General features: G+C 34.0%; 1 protein-coding gene across 1 annotated transcript in view; it reads right to left on the bottom strand.

Annotated features, from left to right (window-relative positions):
• Positions 1-15,719, bottom strand: part of LOC115452692 (agrin) — a 99,949-nt gene that overhangs the window by 72,436 nt on the left and 11,794 nt on the right. The window lies entirely within an intron of this gene.

Here is a 15,719-nt window from a genome sequence, read left to right as displayed (position 1 = left end):
ACACTTTGAATATTTCATTCCAAAAAATAAAATGACTCGGGAGTGATTAATATTCATATACAGGCGCTATTCACTTTAATGATAACACTCAATATTTTTATACTATAGCTCCAAGGCAGAACTATTAAGGTTTTGCGCTTTTTAAGTGCCTACGCGGTTTTGAGTGAAGGGAGCAACCAACTGAATGCAGGAGTTGATATTTATAACGGCTTAATTAGCGACCGGTTCTTAGTATTTCTTATGCTATTTATGCGCCTTGTACGCGACGAAATTTATGAAAATCGCTTACAATTTACGAGGAACGCAGGACCAGTTCCTCATCATGTTTTATTTCTTACGTACGCTTGTATAATGTCTACGGGTAGAATCGGAACGCTTTCGAATTTCATGAGGGATAGATTCTAAGGCATGTCGCAGTGGCGGTCTGTTCCTCGTAACATGTGCAGTTTACGGCCCCAGCGGAAGAACGGGCCTGCGACACATCAGATAGAGCTCCCGTCACTAGACCCGCCTACGACAACACAGCCGCCGCCCAAACCGAGGAATTCCCGTTCGCAATTTTATTACCACAAACTACTTACAACGGCTATAGCTTATTGTCGAGTCGGCATTCCTTCGCGCAAAATATTTACTGCGTTGGTCATCGACACTTTGTTATGATATCTACTATCTGGCAAAGGCTTGATATATTATTTCATACTATGAATTCATTTATCTTTCATTATAATATCTTATGTTTACGCGAATGTTCCACATTGAAATAAATCACCTGCAGGCTGCAGTTTTCAAAACATCTGGAGTAAAAATTAAACAAATTTATCGCAAAAATTATTGTTAAGTATTTTCTCTCAATCTTTCATTAGACTAATTTAAATATACTATATGTAAGTATATGAACTGTGTAAGAGGAAATGCCAGAGTTCCTGCGGTCACCCCTGATATGGATTTCATTGGGGCTGTACCTGCACAAAGGCCGGTCGGTCATTCGAGGTGATTCACTTAATTGTTAATGCTACAGTGATCTAAGGTACACACCCGGGCTCATATGGGTTAATGAGCTCGCTAGTAATTCATATACACAGAACTCTAGTTATGAACTACCGTCTGCCAAGTGAAACAAGTTTCGCTGTGTTCCTTAGAAAACCTTTGCTTTTAGGATTCATAATGAATTCACGCTTCTTGGGAGGGTCCGCGTGTTTTAGTAATGAAATAAATTAGGTACACTTTTACTTGGGAACAGCCATTAAACTGTGTACTTAGGCGCTGCTAACCTAATTGTTAATTAGTAGTTTATCAATTTTAATGCTGCAATTAACTCTAACAGGACTCTCGCCTTAAATGTTTTGTCCAAAAATTTTAATTAATTTTAATAAGCCATTGTCATCAGAGAGTACATACACGATTCAAAATATACATGAGATTATAAATAAAACGAATATTAAGCTAAACATTAAGACATAAATATTTAATTGAACTCTCCGAATAACCCTTACTAATCGTAGCACAATGAATGCACACAAAAACCTAAAGTTGCTTAAAACACTTTTGAAATTGCCACTATAAAAAATTACCATGAAAAACACGTCACGAGTAAAGAACAAGCCCGATTTAAATTTAAATTAGAAAGGCGGTTAGATAAGGCACGAACATGGAAAAACGTTTCCCTGGACTATTAAAGGAGTCGTCATCAGAGCAGAGAGCAATAAGCAAATGAACGCGGACTATCTAGTGTGCAGACATTCTGTTATCGGAGGGCGGAGCGGGCGTTGCAGTAAGCAAGATAGCATCGCGCGCCCGACCTAATTCGATTCGCCGGGCTCGTCGAGACGGCCAAGTCCGCCTACCCCACGTAACCCAAACTCCACACTTATTACTCAAACCGCGACTGCAATTCAACCGTAACGATTGGTCGCCAATCGCAATGCCCTAGCTGTAATAAATCCGCGATCTACCGCAGTTATGTAATAGTCGGGTAACACCGACCCCGGCCTAGTCGTGTAAGCGAGGGAATGTTACCCTTATCTACAGTAACATGCAAATTCGCCAGTGAATCACGACAATCAATTTCGTCGTACTTTCTGTACGTACTATTTTTTTTTATTCTATCGGGATGCAAATCATATGAGCACAATGTAAACTAGTTCTTCTGCACGCGGATACAATAAGTCATACGATATTCGTGTGGAAAATTTTTCATCGCGAATTGAAAAGCAATAAAATGCAGGTATTGGATTCACTGAAATGTTATGCATCAATTATAAACAAGTTTGCGTATTGGTTTTCAATAATTTGCGTTAGAATGGAAAAATGAGAATTTAAAAATATTGTTTTAAAATAATCATCATAAAATTTGATTAGTCTACACAAACACTCTTATAGTCATTTATTACCTATATAGGAAACCCAAAAAAATACTACCGACTTCATCATCATTAATAATATTGTATAAATATTGCTTAATGTTTAATTAAAATCATACATTGTTACCATTTCGTAATACACATAATACTCCAATAAGTCAACTTGAAATAGTAGGTGTCCCTAGATATTTTGAAAAGCTACCGACATTTAAAACCAAAAGAAATCTCGGACGAAGGCTAGCGTAGAAAAGAATGAAATTTTATCGTGGCATTTAAATAGATTTCAGATTTACATAGTTTTCACATGAATAAGTTAAAACGTCCGTGAATAGGGAAAATATATTTCAACAAATCTGAAAAAGTTCATTCATCAGTGACGGGGCACGTCCATTGTAAGGAAAGAAGCGCGGGCGCTAGGACGTCGAGTCGCGGCGAGCGTGGCGACAGCGCGGCGCGGCGCGGCGTGGCGGCGGCGGGCACGCGCCGGCTGAGGCCGCTTCCGCTCCCGAACGTCCGCCTAATTAATTCAATGATCGTCCGCATAATGACTTGCATGTGGCCACTCTCTTGCGAGTGCGCCCCGAACTAACGCTCACTAATTTCCACAACGTTAATGAAGGGGATTTTCCACAGGGAGGTTTTTGTTACAACTAACACACGGCGCGAGTGGAGAGGATTTTTGGCAGTGTCATTGTGCGCGCGTTTAAACGTTTATGCCATTAATCTTGTACTTCCGCAAAGATTGCATTTTAAAAATTCTGTTTGCGCAACATTTGTTTGTAATGTTTCATTTCGACCGCCTCCGCTGTTTCAGTATTGAAATGAAATTCTGCAGTATCCTATAAAACAAAATTATTTTGGTGTCAGCTGCAGCTACGTGAATGAACCGGTCAAGTGTACTGGTAAAACTGAGCTATTAACGTCGAACGCAGACGGCCGTAAACAAACGTTTCTATAAAGTTGGATGATATAGGAAATACACATAATATTATGTAACATATATATGATGCTTTTAGCTTAGACAAAAACATCATCGGTTTGCCAGACTTACCTTCCTTAAATTAAATATTATAAGTGGCACATAATTAAGAAATAAAATAAATATTTTAAAATGAGAAATCATAATAATAATGTTTTGGCACAAATGACAACATTCTTGCTAGACAAAAAAAACGACTGAAAATATCAACCGGCCAAAGCCTTGCCGAACAACAATCAATAAAGAAAACAGTCGTCTGCAAACAGCTTTAGTTTGCCTATTGATCTCCATCTTGCTTTTAAATCTATACAAAGGTATCAAGAAGCACGCGCCACCGTTTTGGGCTACTTAGACAGCTATTTGCAGAAGCCAGTCCGACCTACCTCAGATTGCGGAACTTTACAGATAACTCCTCGAACTTCGAACATTTTGACGCTGCAATACTAGGATAAGGTAAACTGACTGTCTTAATTAAGTAAGAGATGCTCAACTATATCTCAGATTTATGTACATTAGATGTAACTTTGATAACTCTAATTACTTAACGGCAGCTAATCCTTGGCAAAACCCGAAGTCCGTACACTTCAGGGCTCTTTGACGGCCTACGTACCGACGAGTGACGGGGATAGGGCTAGAATTATTTATTTTGTTAGTTCTCTCTTAGTTTGATGCCGTATTTAGAATTATGTGGCTGTTTGAATGCAACTACATTATATGTGAAATTAACTTTTACTATACAAAACGTATTAATTTGTTTTATTAGCCATTTAAACTAATATTATTGGTTAATGTATTTTTGAAATCAAAACATTTACAACTAATAATTCATCTAACATAATTTTAAATAATCAGAACCTAATTTTCAACATTTTCATTTTATAAAACATCAAAATGATATAAAATTCATTTGCAATTTTAACAACTCTCGAGTATGTCAAGAACTACGTAAAGTCGTGTGTTAAGCCAATGATGGTTTAATGACCGGCTTGGACATGTAGTACAATAATGGTGTACAATTACTGTGAAAACATCGTATTAAGTCATTACTTTCCTATTGCAATCAGGGGCCTTATTCTCTATCCCGCACGTTATTTTGACAGTGTGTAACAAGCACGCAACACAACGCGTCATATTTAGGACTATAGAAATTTGGTTTACAGAATACCATTCCACGCACATTTCTCGAAGATAACTTGACACGGCCGCGTTACGCGTTTACACTATCATACAGAATAAGGGCCCAGGCGAGTTCGTTCGAGATAATGACAGATTATGCGATGTATTTTGTTCGCAAGTCGTTAAAATATAAATTATTAAAATACAAAATCTTTGCGTATTAAAATTAAGCAGTACTGACTCCTATTTACTATACAAAACAACATAATAATAATATAAAAATGAGTATATTTTGAATTAACTAAAATTGCTAAGGTTCGAACTCGATTATTGTGTTCCATACTAAAATTTTAATCATTTAGTAAAGATTTTTCCTTGTGTTTATCGACGAATGAAAAAACTGTAAATAACATTATGATAAATATAGGTACTATTTTATACAAAAATAAAATCGAAGTATTTTCCCTTAACGTAAATGTATAATTGTATTTTGAAGGTATTCTAAAGACGCTCACCGAACAACGTTATTTTTTTATCGCGACACCCTAGTAATACATTTAAATAATAAAGATATTAATATATTCGATGTCTAAAAAGACATGAAATCCTTAAAGACTGCGCGGAAACGCCCAGATCTCAACACAATGCCCTGGAAATGTATTGTATTGTATAGCATTTTGAGAAATCGCTTTCTCAAAAGCGGGGTTCGCCTTTTTGCAATTTATAACGGCTCTCATCCAGATTGCATGAATACAAACAGTCGGTAGGTATGACCTTTGTGTGGTGTAGCTTTGTGTTCACGATTGAGACGATTGTCTATGGACAGTTTGTGTGCGTACCTTTAATTCTCTATGATTAGCATGGGAATTCAGTTTTCAAATTGTATTTATTAATTACTAGCTTTTGCTCGCGGCTTCACCCGCGTGAAGGGGTTTTCCGGAATATTTTTTTTCGACTTATTTGATATTATGACCAAATTACACAAAATCATTATAAATTGTAGCTTATGGATTATTTTGATGTATAACCAAAGTTACTGTAAAGTTTCATCCAAATCCGTTCAGTAGTTTTTTCGTGAAAGAGGAACAAACATTCATACATCCATCCACACAAACTTTCGCATTTATAATATTACTAGTAGGATCATTGTGTTTAATTATGTAACTTAATTAATTTAAATAAATGAATAAGTATTTTAATGTCGTACTTGATAAAAAAAGATAAATTCTTGTATGTAATGTAATGTCTTGAACTAAAACGCGCTCTGGATAACCTAATAAAGAGTTTCTAAACATATTTGTAATTTATTTTGTCATACAATGTTGTCCATAAACGTGACAAATTCGTACAAAACTCACTTTGAAGATTATTTGTAAATACTTCCCAGTAAATAATTCCTGTAAGGTATTTTTCATTTTATCACATTAATGGAGAAGAAAAATATGACATACAAAAACTCATGTAAGCCTAATAAATATTATTTTTTGTAGAATAAGAACGTCAATCACAATTGATGGTAATGAATACTACCGTTCATTACCATATGAAATTATAGAGAAGTCGTATGTTATGTATAAGAAAATTATATTTGGGACTGCGGCATCTCACTAACAATATCAAAAACAACAAAAGTAGTCACTTCAGTTTGAAAATGGCGCAACCCTCGAGCCAATCCATTTGTATTGTTACAAAATGTGCCATAGCGAGACTTTACTAGAGTAACTCACCTTCATGAGGATCCGTTTATTTTACCTCCATTCGACTTGCACCTTTAAAGTCTAGGCGGATACGATTCATTTATTGCTATTTTACATGTAGAATAGGTTATAAGGAAGTATATGTATATAATGCCGAGGGGCGATTGTAAAAATTCAAATAGAATTATTTTTATACGTTTTATAATTTGATACGTTCCACTTATTCTAATGCGTCTGAAAGTTTTTTATACTGACTTTTATTTAAGGGAATTTGTGTAAACGTTATGTAATTTTATTGGATTCCGTACGTCAAAAGGAATAGTATGGAATTGCTTTTTGAACGTTTGTCTGTCTGTGAAAACCTTTCTTCTTAGATACGCGTAGGCCGTAGAGCTATCGAGTTGAAATTTATATCAGATACGGGACTTAGGTTCCTTTTAACTCTAAAAAATCAACCTTATACATTTTTTTAACAATAGAAAGGTAGTTTAGTAATAATGTACGGTTGGTGCAATAATCGTGTCTTAAGATCGAAAGGCAAAATTTTGTTCGTCAAGTGTGAACTTACATAATATAAGTTCTAATACCTTACCAATAAGAGTGGGTAAGTATACTAAACCTTTTGACGCGAGTCCAACGGGCACTTGTCCGATTTTACTTACAAAATCAACCAGATAATTTGCTAGTTTTATATGCCCCGTGAAATTGATTTCCCTTACACAATACTTTTACAAATATAAATAGTTACGATATTATAATAATTCCATTATATTAGTGTCGCTAAGCATTATATTTCGACAAAACTACGGAACACGTAATTTAGAACGTTTACTGTCGCCTTTACCAAAACGCAATATTCGCGAAGCTATATAATAAATTCCTTTTGTGGGTTCGGAAACTTCCGTTTAGGGACTAAAGCAACTTCCTCTAACAGAAACCTATTAAGACGTATTTTATGTAAAATTTAAGCAACGGAATATAGTAAGGTATATTCATCTTAAATATTATGTAATTAAAGTTAGTTTTAGTAATCCAGACTTGTTTAGGGCAATATGGCGACAGACTTACCCCTATCATACATATCATGGGAATACATAAATAAAAATCATTGCAATAATTAGGACACATGTACCTCCGCTTATTCTTTTGGAGATAAAAAGAGTAAGAGTATTTACATCTAGTAGGTAAAATTATTTTATGATTGTCAGTCTTAGGACAGGACATATATTTTTTAATATGATATCATCCATCACCCATTGTCTCACAGACAAACAAACGGCTTCGGAAAACGATAAATTTGTAAGTGAAGCTACACCAATCCGCATCTTCTAAATGGTCTACTATTGTATTTCCTTCATGATATACTGATATCTGATGTAATCTCATAACAATTACTTTTAGTTGTTATAGTTCAACCGTTCAAACATTTAAAACGATAATTTATTATACAAATGAATGACGGGACGTGCAGGTCGCTCTCCAGGCTGTAAGTGTCTCACGCAGACAGCAGCCACCCAGAACTTTGTATTACAAAGTATTGGCATTGAATACGCTTCTCACCTCAAGATTTTATTATACCTACTGGCTATTATGTTCTCTAAACCCGACCGTAGCTATACTTCCGAACTGCTGCTACATGATAAGAATACACAAATCAGTAGCCCATCCGACAGACATACAAAACGATTTTCTATTATGTTAAAAATAAACTTGCTAATAATAGAATAAATAAATAAGAAATATTCTATTTATAAACATAAAGGGGTGACCATACCCTTCTTGTAATCCGCCTACAAGTAGGTAAGGCTATCTTACTCGCGTACTTTATAATGATCAGAAGTATGTAGAACAGAATTATATAAATCGACGAAAATAAAACGCGTGATGAAACCTACTACAATATAAAAGTACAACGTTTAGATTCCATACAAAAAAAGTATTCTAATGGTAATGAACTATTTCACTACAATTAACAATGATTAATACCATTTAATTAAAAAAATAATCCGTATTTAATCTGAAGTCCGAAGTGGAGAGCACCAGCCGCGATTGTCTGGCATTGGCGCCGGCGCGCTAGCCGCGTGGGCGAACCCGTGGCGAGCTGCGAACCCGAATAGCCGGTGATTAACTGTGCATTGCACACGAAGCCTTAAAACTAAAAACTTATAATTATTAATGCAATACGCTATAAAATTTTAATACAATTGACAGCAAAGTCAAGAAAGAAGCATGGCCTGTCATTACCGGACGCGGTCCCTTAAGCAATAAATTAAGGTTCATAATTCCGCAGACATTAATCCTTGTATGGAATGATATATTAACATAATTCTATATAATGATGTTCATTTTGTAATATTTAACATGTTATTGTTCGTATATGTAAAACCGAAACCAGTTTAAACGAAATTAAAATAATATTTTTGCTCTCCCCCGGGTACTTTCAATTCCACGTTAAATTACTCATCTGGCGCCTACCGCTTAACTTAATAGCTCTAAAGCCAATAAACTAGCTTAACTAATTTCACGACGTGAGAAATTACAAATACACATTTAGCTTAATTACGCTTTTGTGCAAAACATTCTACGCAGGAACATTGCCGTGTCATTTATAACTCCATTACTTTCATGGATGGGTTTGCGTTTGAAAGAGAACGGTGCGGAGTTATTACTATGAATATTAGTGTAGCTATAAATAAAATTAGGAATATGTGAGCCTTGTTCTCTCTATGAGGTAAATGGTTGAAGATGTCCATAATTAAAGTGGCTCGCGATATTTACATGAATTATAAGATAATATTAAAAAAAAAAAAAAATACGTTTTTACGCCTCTATTAGTAAATTATTCGCTATTTATTCATCCACGTGGTTGCTAATTCACTGCACAAACTTTTCGTCAACATCTTTGACTACGCGACATCTCATAAATCGGCATTATATCTCAACTATACTAGGTACTTATAATGTAATCCACCGTAATGAGGGTAGTAACAGGATAAAAAAACAGCAAGTCCCTACCGTAGCCGGTCCGGTCCTCCAATTATGTATTTTCGTAAATGTCGCGATTTCCGCGTTGCCGACATTGACACAATTTGCGAAAAGGTCATGTTCGTATTATAAGCGCAATTGATCACTTCAGTAAACTCTTTCCCGGTCCGTGATAAACATTATTTGTATAAATTATAATTACTTAATACCTAGCAAGTAGGTGAATTGTTTAAAGTACATAATGTAACTAAAGCCAAAAAAGTTACCATAACCGCGTTTTAAAAGTGATTTAAAATAAATATTCATAAAACTGTGCGACGTAAACTCTGTCAAATCGAAGAACTAATTTAAAGCTACTAATATAATTAACAAATCAGACCATTGTCGGAGATAAGCGCTTAAAAAAATAACAAAACGGTTTCTCCATAGCTTTTTAGTATAGATATATCCTCATAACCCAAAATTACTTCCAATGTTCTCTTCAGATACTTATAAAATTTTATTGATGTCATTTAACAAATCGATATTGGAATATAGGCAGTGTAAAGCCCGGAATTCGCGATGGCAATGATTTGTATTACTTTACGCCGAATGCATCCAAATGATCAGTTTAACTTAGGGTTTCATGATCATGACTTTTTTTATTGACTTCCTTACAATCCCCATTTACGACTATTGGTTAGGTAGAAGTGTACGTATGATGTTCAAATAGGTCGCCATAATTGTATCGACTAGTGAGGGGTGAAGATCTGTCGTCAGTAGACACTATCTAGACCCTAATTCACTCGCCATTAAATGCAGTGGTATCACTTTCTGTGGCCGAATAAAAAAAATCGGAAGGCCAAATACCGCTTCTCTAATCTCTATTTTCTTCCTCTAAGGATTACAGCATGTTTATAATGCATTTAGAGTCGTAGATGTCTATCTATTGAGGATTGTGCCATAAAAAAGTCTTCAACTCAATCAAGTCTCGGTACACTAATATTTTCTGTATGCTTCGTACTAAATATATTCTTAGATAGGGCTAATGCCCGTTATGGCGATAAGTTGGTACCCTATCGCATCGTGGGATGGATACACCGTTGGCAAAATGTGGGTGAACTCGTTGCACTTCTGCCTGCCCTACGTTTTCATAGTATTATAAATACTGTATGCTGATTGTAATCCTATAAAGCGTTCGGGCAGTAAATATTTTGCAGGGTTGTTTTATTACCTAATATAAGGTTATATCAAATATAGATTATTATATTAACGTTGTTTAGCATAGGTAAAACTAATAACCCATGTAAATAATAGAAAATATTATTGACGGACTCTAATTCGACAAGCGTTAAATATACCAAATGTACTCAATTGTAGGGCATTGCTTACATATTAAGCATAGTTGGGTTTCGACTGTAGAGCCAACATGCGCACGTTTCAGTGCATTACAAACTTACTGTTCCGAAAGAGACTTGACAACTTGGAACAGCTATACGAGTATTTGATAATAGTTTTTGTTCGAGTCTCTTCTTATTATACTTTAATGGGCTTAACTAAAATGCAATGAGAACAGAGCGGGCATTAAGCGATATTCCGCTGGCTGGAATTAATACGGCTCTCTGGGATTTTGATATGCTAGAACTAATTTCGGCCTTTTAAACGGCGTCTATCAATTATCAATCATTTATCATTATAATAAGTACGCTCTTTGTACTTGTTGATTAATTAATAAAATATAATTAATGCCCGCGTTTAGAAAAAATATATATTAAAATTAAAAATTAAATAACTATTCAGCATAATAAAAGAGAATCTACGTAAATAAATAATAATTCCATAGTGAAGTTTTTATTTGCTCTCGTTCCTCAACTCTCTGGAGAGCTAATTATCTTCGAAGCATGTTCCAGCAAATAGTACAATAGTGTACGCAAATTCTATGTTCCTTTGAATTTTAATTAAGAATTATTACTAATTTAAATCGTATTTAAATAAGTGACAGATTCATTCGAGAACGTTACCGTGATTGCAGAAGAATGTTAAGTCGTAGAACTAATTGGCTGCAGAAATGCTTCGCTAATTGAAATATTTATTGACGTTAGATAGCCAGTACATAAATCTATTGCCGCTCCTAAGTAGAAATGTCAACTATTTTCCATACATAATTGAACAAAGTCAATCTCCAATCAGTATACGAGCTTTACTTAGAGCCTACGTACACCAATTTATTTAACAAATGTATATATTTACGTAACAGTACTTCTTATAAGGTTAACACAGATTAAAGCAGTCAAGTGTGTTATCCAATAAGGCGGAAAATGTATTTAGTGTTATTACATTGTAGGTGTAAACGTTTACACTATAGATGCCTTCTGGCAAATACGATTTTAATAGTCTCATATTGATTCTAGTAATGTAATATAAAGTATATTTAGATACAGTAACTACATCGGCCCAGCTGAATTTAAATATTACTTCAGATGTTGATTTCTACAACACATATAGATATATAGAATATAGATATATAGAAATCATGTAACTACCTACATCAAAATCATTTAAAAAAACATTGGCTTTTAAAATATATTTCATCAAATTTTGATTATTTAAACATATTTTTACAAAAGCGTCTAATGACAACATGATTTAAGTTTTCGAAACAACCGTACGATAGTAAAGCAAACGGAACACAACTTTACAAAATTCGAGCCACAGATTAAATATGCAAAGCAATACGGGCCAACGAGGTTTCTCTTCAAATTTTGATTTCTCTAAAACCTGTCATATTTGCGCAAACGTCACGCACTCCGGTAGGCCCGCGGTGCAGGCGCCACTGTCAACAAGTCGACGTGCGTAAACAGAACTTGGCGAAAGCCAACCCAGGTTGCTTTCAACTTGTATATTATTTACTAAGTGAAGACTCTAGACTAAACAACTAGTTGGAATGGGTAGATTCAGTTTGCTGCACAAACATGTTTATATAACTTTATTTTAACGGTTAGCATAATATACTAATTGCCATAAGTAAAGCAGATAATTCAGACATGTTTTTTTTATTATTACCTGCCCTTGGAGACATTAACGTACCTGCAACAATAGAGGAAAAAACAATTAGTAAAGCTTTGTTACATCACGGCCGCGTAACAATACATCAGTGCCCCCGCAGCATTGTTACAAATAAATCATAGTGGGTGTTACTCGTGGCGTGTCGGGCGAGCCGTCTTCAACGGATTGCGATCACGAACGTTGTCGCAAGTCAGTATTGCGTCTTCTATTTATTTACAAATTTATAGTATTCAGAATGTACGCTCTTAGATTTAAAAAAAAATACGTTTTATTTATAGCCATTTATGGTAATGAGCTTGTGTTTTCTGGTCTCTTATTTAGATACTCGTCGAATACAGACGAATAGTTATGTGAGTGTGTAAACAGCGTATTCGGGAGTTTTCGTTATTCATAATAATATTTATTCGTCAAGATATTCGATGAATTATTCGCCAATATTTTAAATGATGCCTAAAATATGAAAAAATTACAATTATTTTACAAATCAATTCGTAGTTAACAAATAGGTATTAATTAAAACAAACATAATATTATTACATCATCTATGTTCGCTCTCTGGCAATAAAATGTAATATTCTGATATATACTACAAATTACATCTACATATTCATAAAATATCAAAATATCGTGCTTACTTGGCTACCTTATTACTAGGTACCTATAACGGAACATAAAATATTAAGCTTTCTAAACCTTATCTTGGTACATTAGTAAAATTATCTCGACAGCCAACCGTTAAAACCCATTTCATTAATAATATCTTATGTCAAATTTTCGAAGGACATAGATAAAAGAGGGCATCACATAACACGGTAGGAAGATATATATCGAGATTTGTACTTATTCATAAAATAGGTTTAAAGCATATCGTTTTTAATTTATGGTATATAAATTATAATATTTAATTTACGCCAATAATGACTAACTGAGTTATGTAAAAACTGGCTGTGGCTCAATATACCTATAACTTATCTTTCTGTTTATTCATTATCTCTTGTATATTTACTTTTCTATATGATTTGGTGTACAATAAATAGTTAAAATAAATAATAATAATAATAATAAATAATAATAGCCATATTATGAGTTAATTTCAAAATGAGATTTTCTAAAAACGTTTAAGAAATTGATTTGTAGGGTATATCTACTTATCGCTTATCTAAAGACACCTTGTCAGATTTACGCCACGCTCGATATTTACAAAATATTTTAAATGGTACGATCAGCAACAAAAGTCGATGAACAGATACTAATTTACAAAACACCTGAACACTGAAACGGACCATAAATGACTTACCAAAGAAGAGTACAGATTAAGGTTATCATTTCAATATGGACACCAAAGTAAAGGATTGGCTGAAAAAAACATGAAAAAGAAACTGACGTTTACGTTGAATCCTTCGAAGAGAATCTCCTGCCAGAATAATTTTGAATTTACACATTTGTTTCTTAAACCGGCCAGTGCTCTATAAAATAGGATGTTTACAATGTAACTAACCTATTCCTATTAATGTTATAATATTACTTTCTAATATATTATGATGTTTTGCCCATACTTAAAAAATATATAATTCTGGTTATTAACTTCAATATGTACTATTATATTAACCTGAAGAATTTGTTTGTTTGAATGCGCTAAACTCAGGAACTACTTAACTTATTTTGAAAATATTTCACTAATAGAAAGCTACATTACTCCTGAGTGCTATAGGCTACTTTCTATCCCGGGTAAATATATAGCATGACTTTTGACCTTGAAAAACTTTTTCACGCGGGCGGAGCAGCGAGCCAAAGCTAATATGTTATAAAATAACAATTTAATTGATATTCTGAACTGTTGTATTAATTCGGCAATGTTTTGATAGTAAAAAACGCGGTGCGCTGCGTTTCGCGAGATGGGTGTATTGAAGCTTGATGGGTTCAATTTAATGAATAGGAAAAAAGCTTAGATCAGGTGGGGCAAGTGCGCCGACGGGGTAAGTGCATCTGCCCTAAAAAAATCTAAAACTATTGATGTTATACAATTACCGCAATCTTATATCTATGCTACTAACTGAAATACAGTTCCACTAAAAAACATAAATGGCTATGTTCATTTTAATACGATTTATTTGCCATTTTATTTTAAGTGTCATTTAGACCTGTAAACAGATATGACCCCGTGAAAGATAACATCAAATATTTCAAGATATTTAACATATTTATGTAAACCAGTAAGGTGAATACATAGTTTAAACCTTTTATTTTAACTTCCTGCCTGTATTTTATTTATATATACTAAAATAAAGGATTTTTTAGCAATCCGAAAAAATTTACCTAAAAATTGTCGAGTAGGGCAAGTGTGCCACCGTTAATAGTCGTATGGCGCACTTGCCCCTGATGCATATATAACCAACCTTTTTTGAGAATAAGTTTTACTAATATGAATTATTATTATTAAAATGTTATACTTAACATCAGAATTTTTTGTACACAAGGTATTTTGTTTTGATCCGACTTAAATAAAAGGGCGTATTAGTTAATTCGTTTTTACAAAAGAAAAAATGAAATACCTTGGTCTAGAGCAACTTTACGTGAATAGGTTGCAAGTGTTCGATCAGGCACGTTATCTGGCTATAATGCAGCTAAAACATATCAAATGTCATAAGGCCAAATTCTAAGTAATTGTGTTTTAACGCATTCAAAATTGTTAATTCCTACATTTTTGTAAGTTTTTTTTAGTTTTTAGAAATAAAATGGATTTAATATTAGGGCTACCATTTTTTTATTCCAACATATCCGCACATAAAACTCTAATATAGCAAAAATCTTATATAGCAAAAAAAAATCTAAAATGTTTGAAGCCCTGACTTACATATATATGGCGCACTTACCCCGAATTTAATTTGACAGCCATAGTTTGTTATAATATTGAGTGATTAAAAATTATCCAAGAGCAATGCGAGTAAAACTTATTTCTCTATGGACTAAAATGAGTGTTTTCTTTATAATGTTTCATATTGGCGGTTTTTTGACACAGGCGCACTTACCCCATTTCCGTAGGCAAGTGCGCCTACTACCATTTTTTTTTACTTTCAGCAAAATATTATTAATTTATCGTCCGATTTCCTGGAATGGCTATAGGTTGTTATCACAAAATACCAAATATTCTTAAATTAATAAAATTACATTCTTAAGTCAGCACAAAAATAAATTATGACAAGTTATTTTGAATTTAATGTAATCAGTAACTTATGGTAAATGATAATGATTAGGAAATATTGGAAACAAATTATGTTCAACGACTTCTGTTGCTGACTGTACATACATTACATACTATCGAGATAAACATCATTTAAAACATTTTAACCAATGACGTTTTACAAATAGAGGCGTCATACACTAACAAAATTGCACATAAAAACAGCGCAGTATTTACTTATAGTTACAGCCCTAGCGGCTCGCATTAATACGGCCCGAGTGGGCCCGCGTGTGCCCGAATGGGCCCGAGCGTTGACCACCCCGTCGCCATGACAGTCGAATAAAATGTATTTATTA

Source organism: Manduca sexta, chromosome 25, assembly GCF_014839805.1.
Source record: "Manduca sexta isolate Smith_Timp_Sample1 chromosome 25, JHU_Msex_v1.0, whole genome shotgun sequence".
Classification (NCBI taxonomy): domain Eukaryota; kingdom Metazoa; phylum Arthropoda; class Insecta; order Lepidoptera; family Sphingidae; genus Manduca; species Manduca sexta.
The sequence above is the reverse complement of the archived record's forward strand: the minus strand, read 5'-3'. Positions and strand labels throughout refer to the sequence as shown.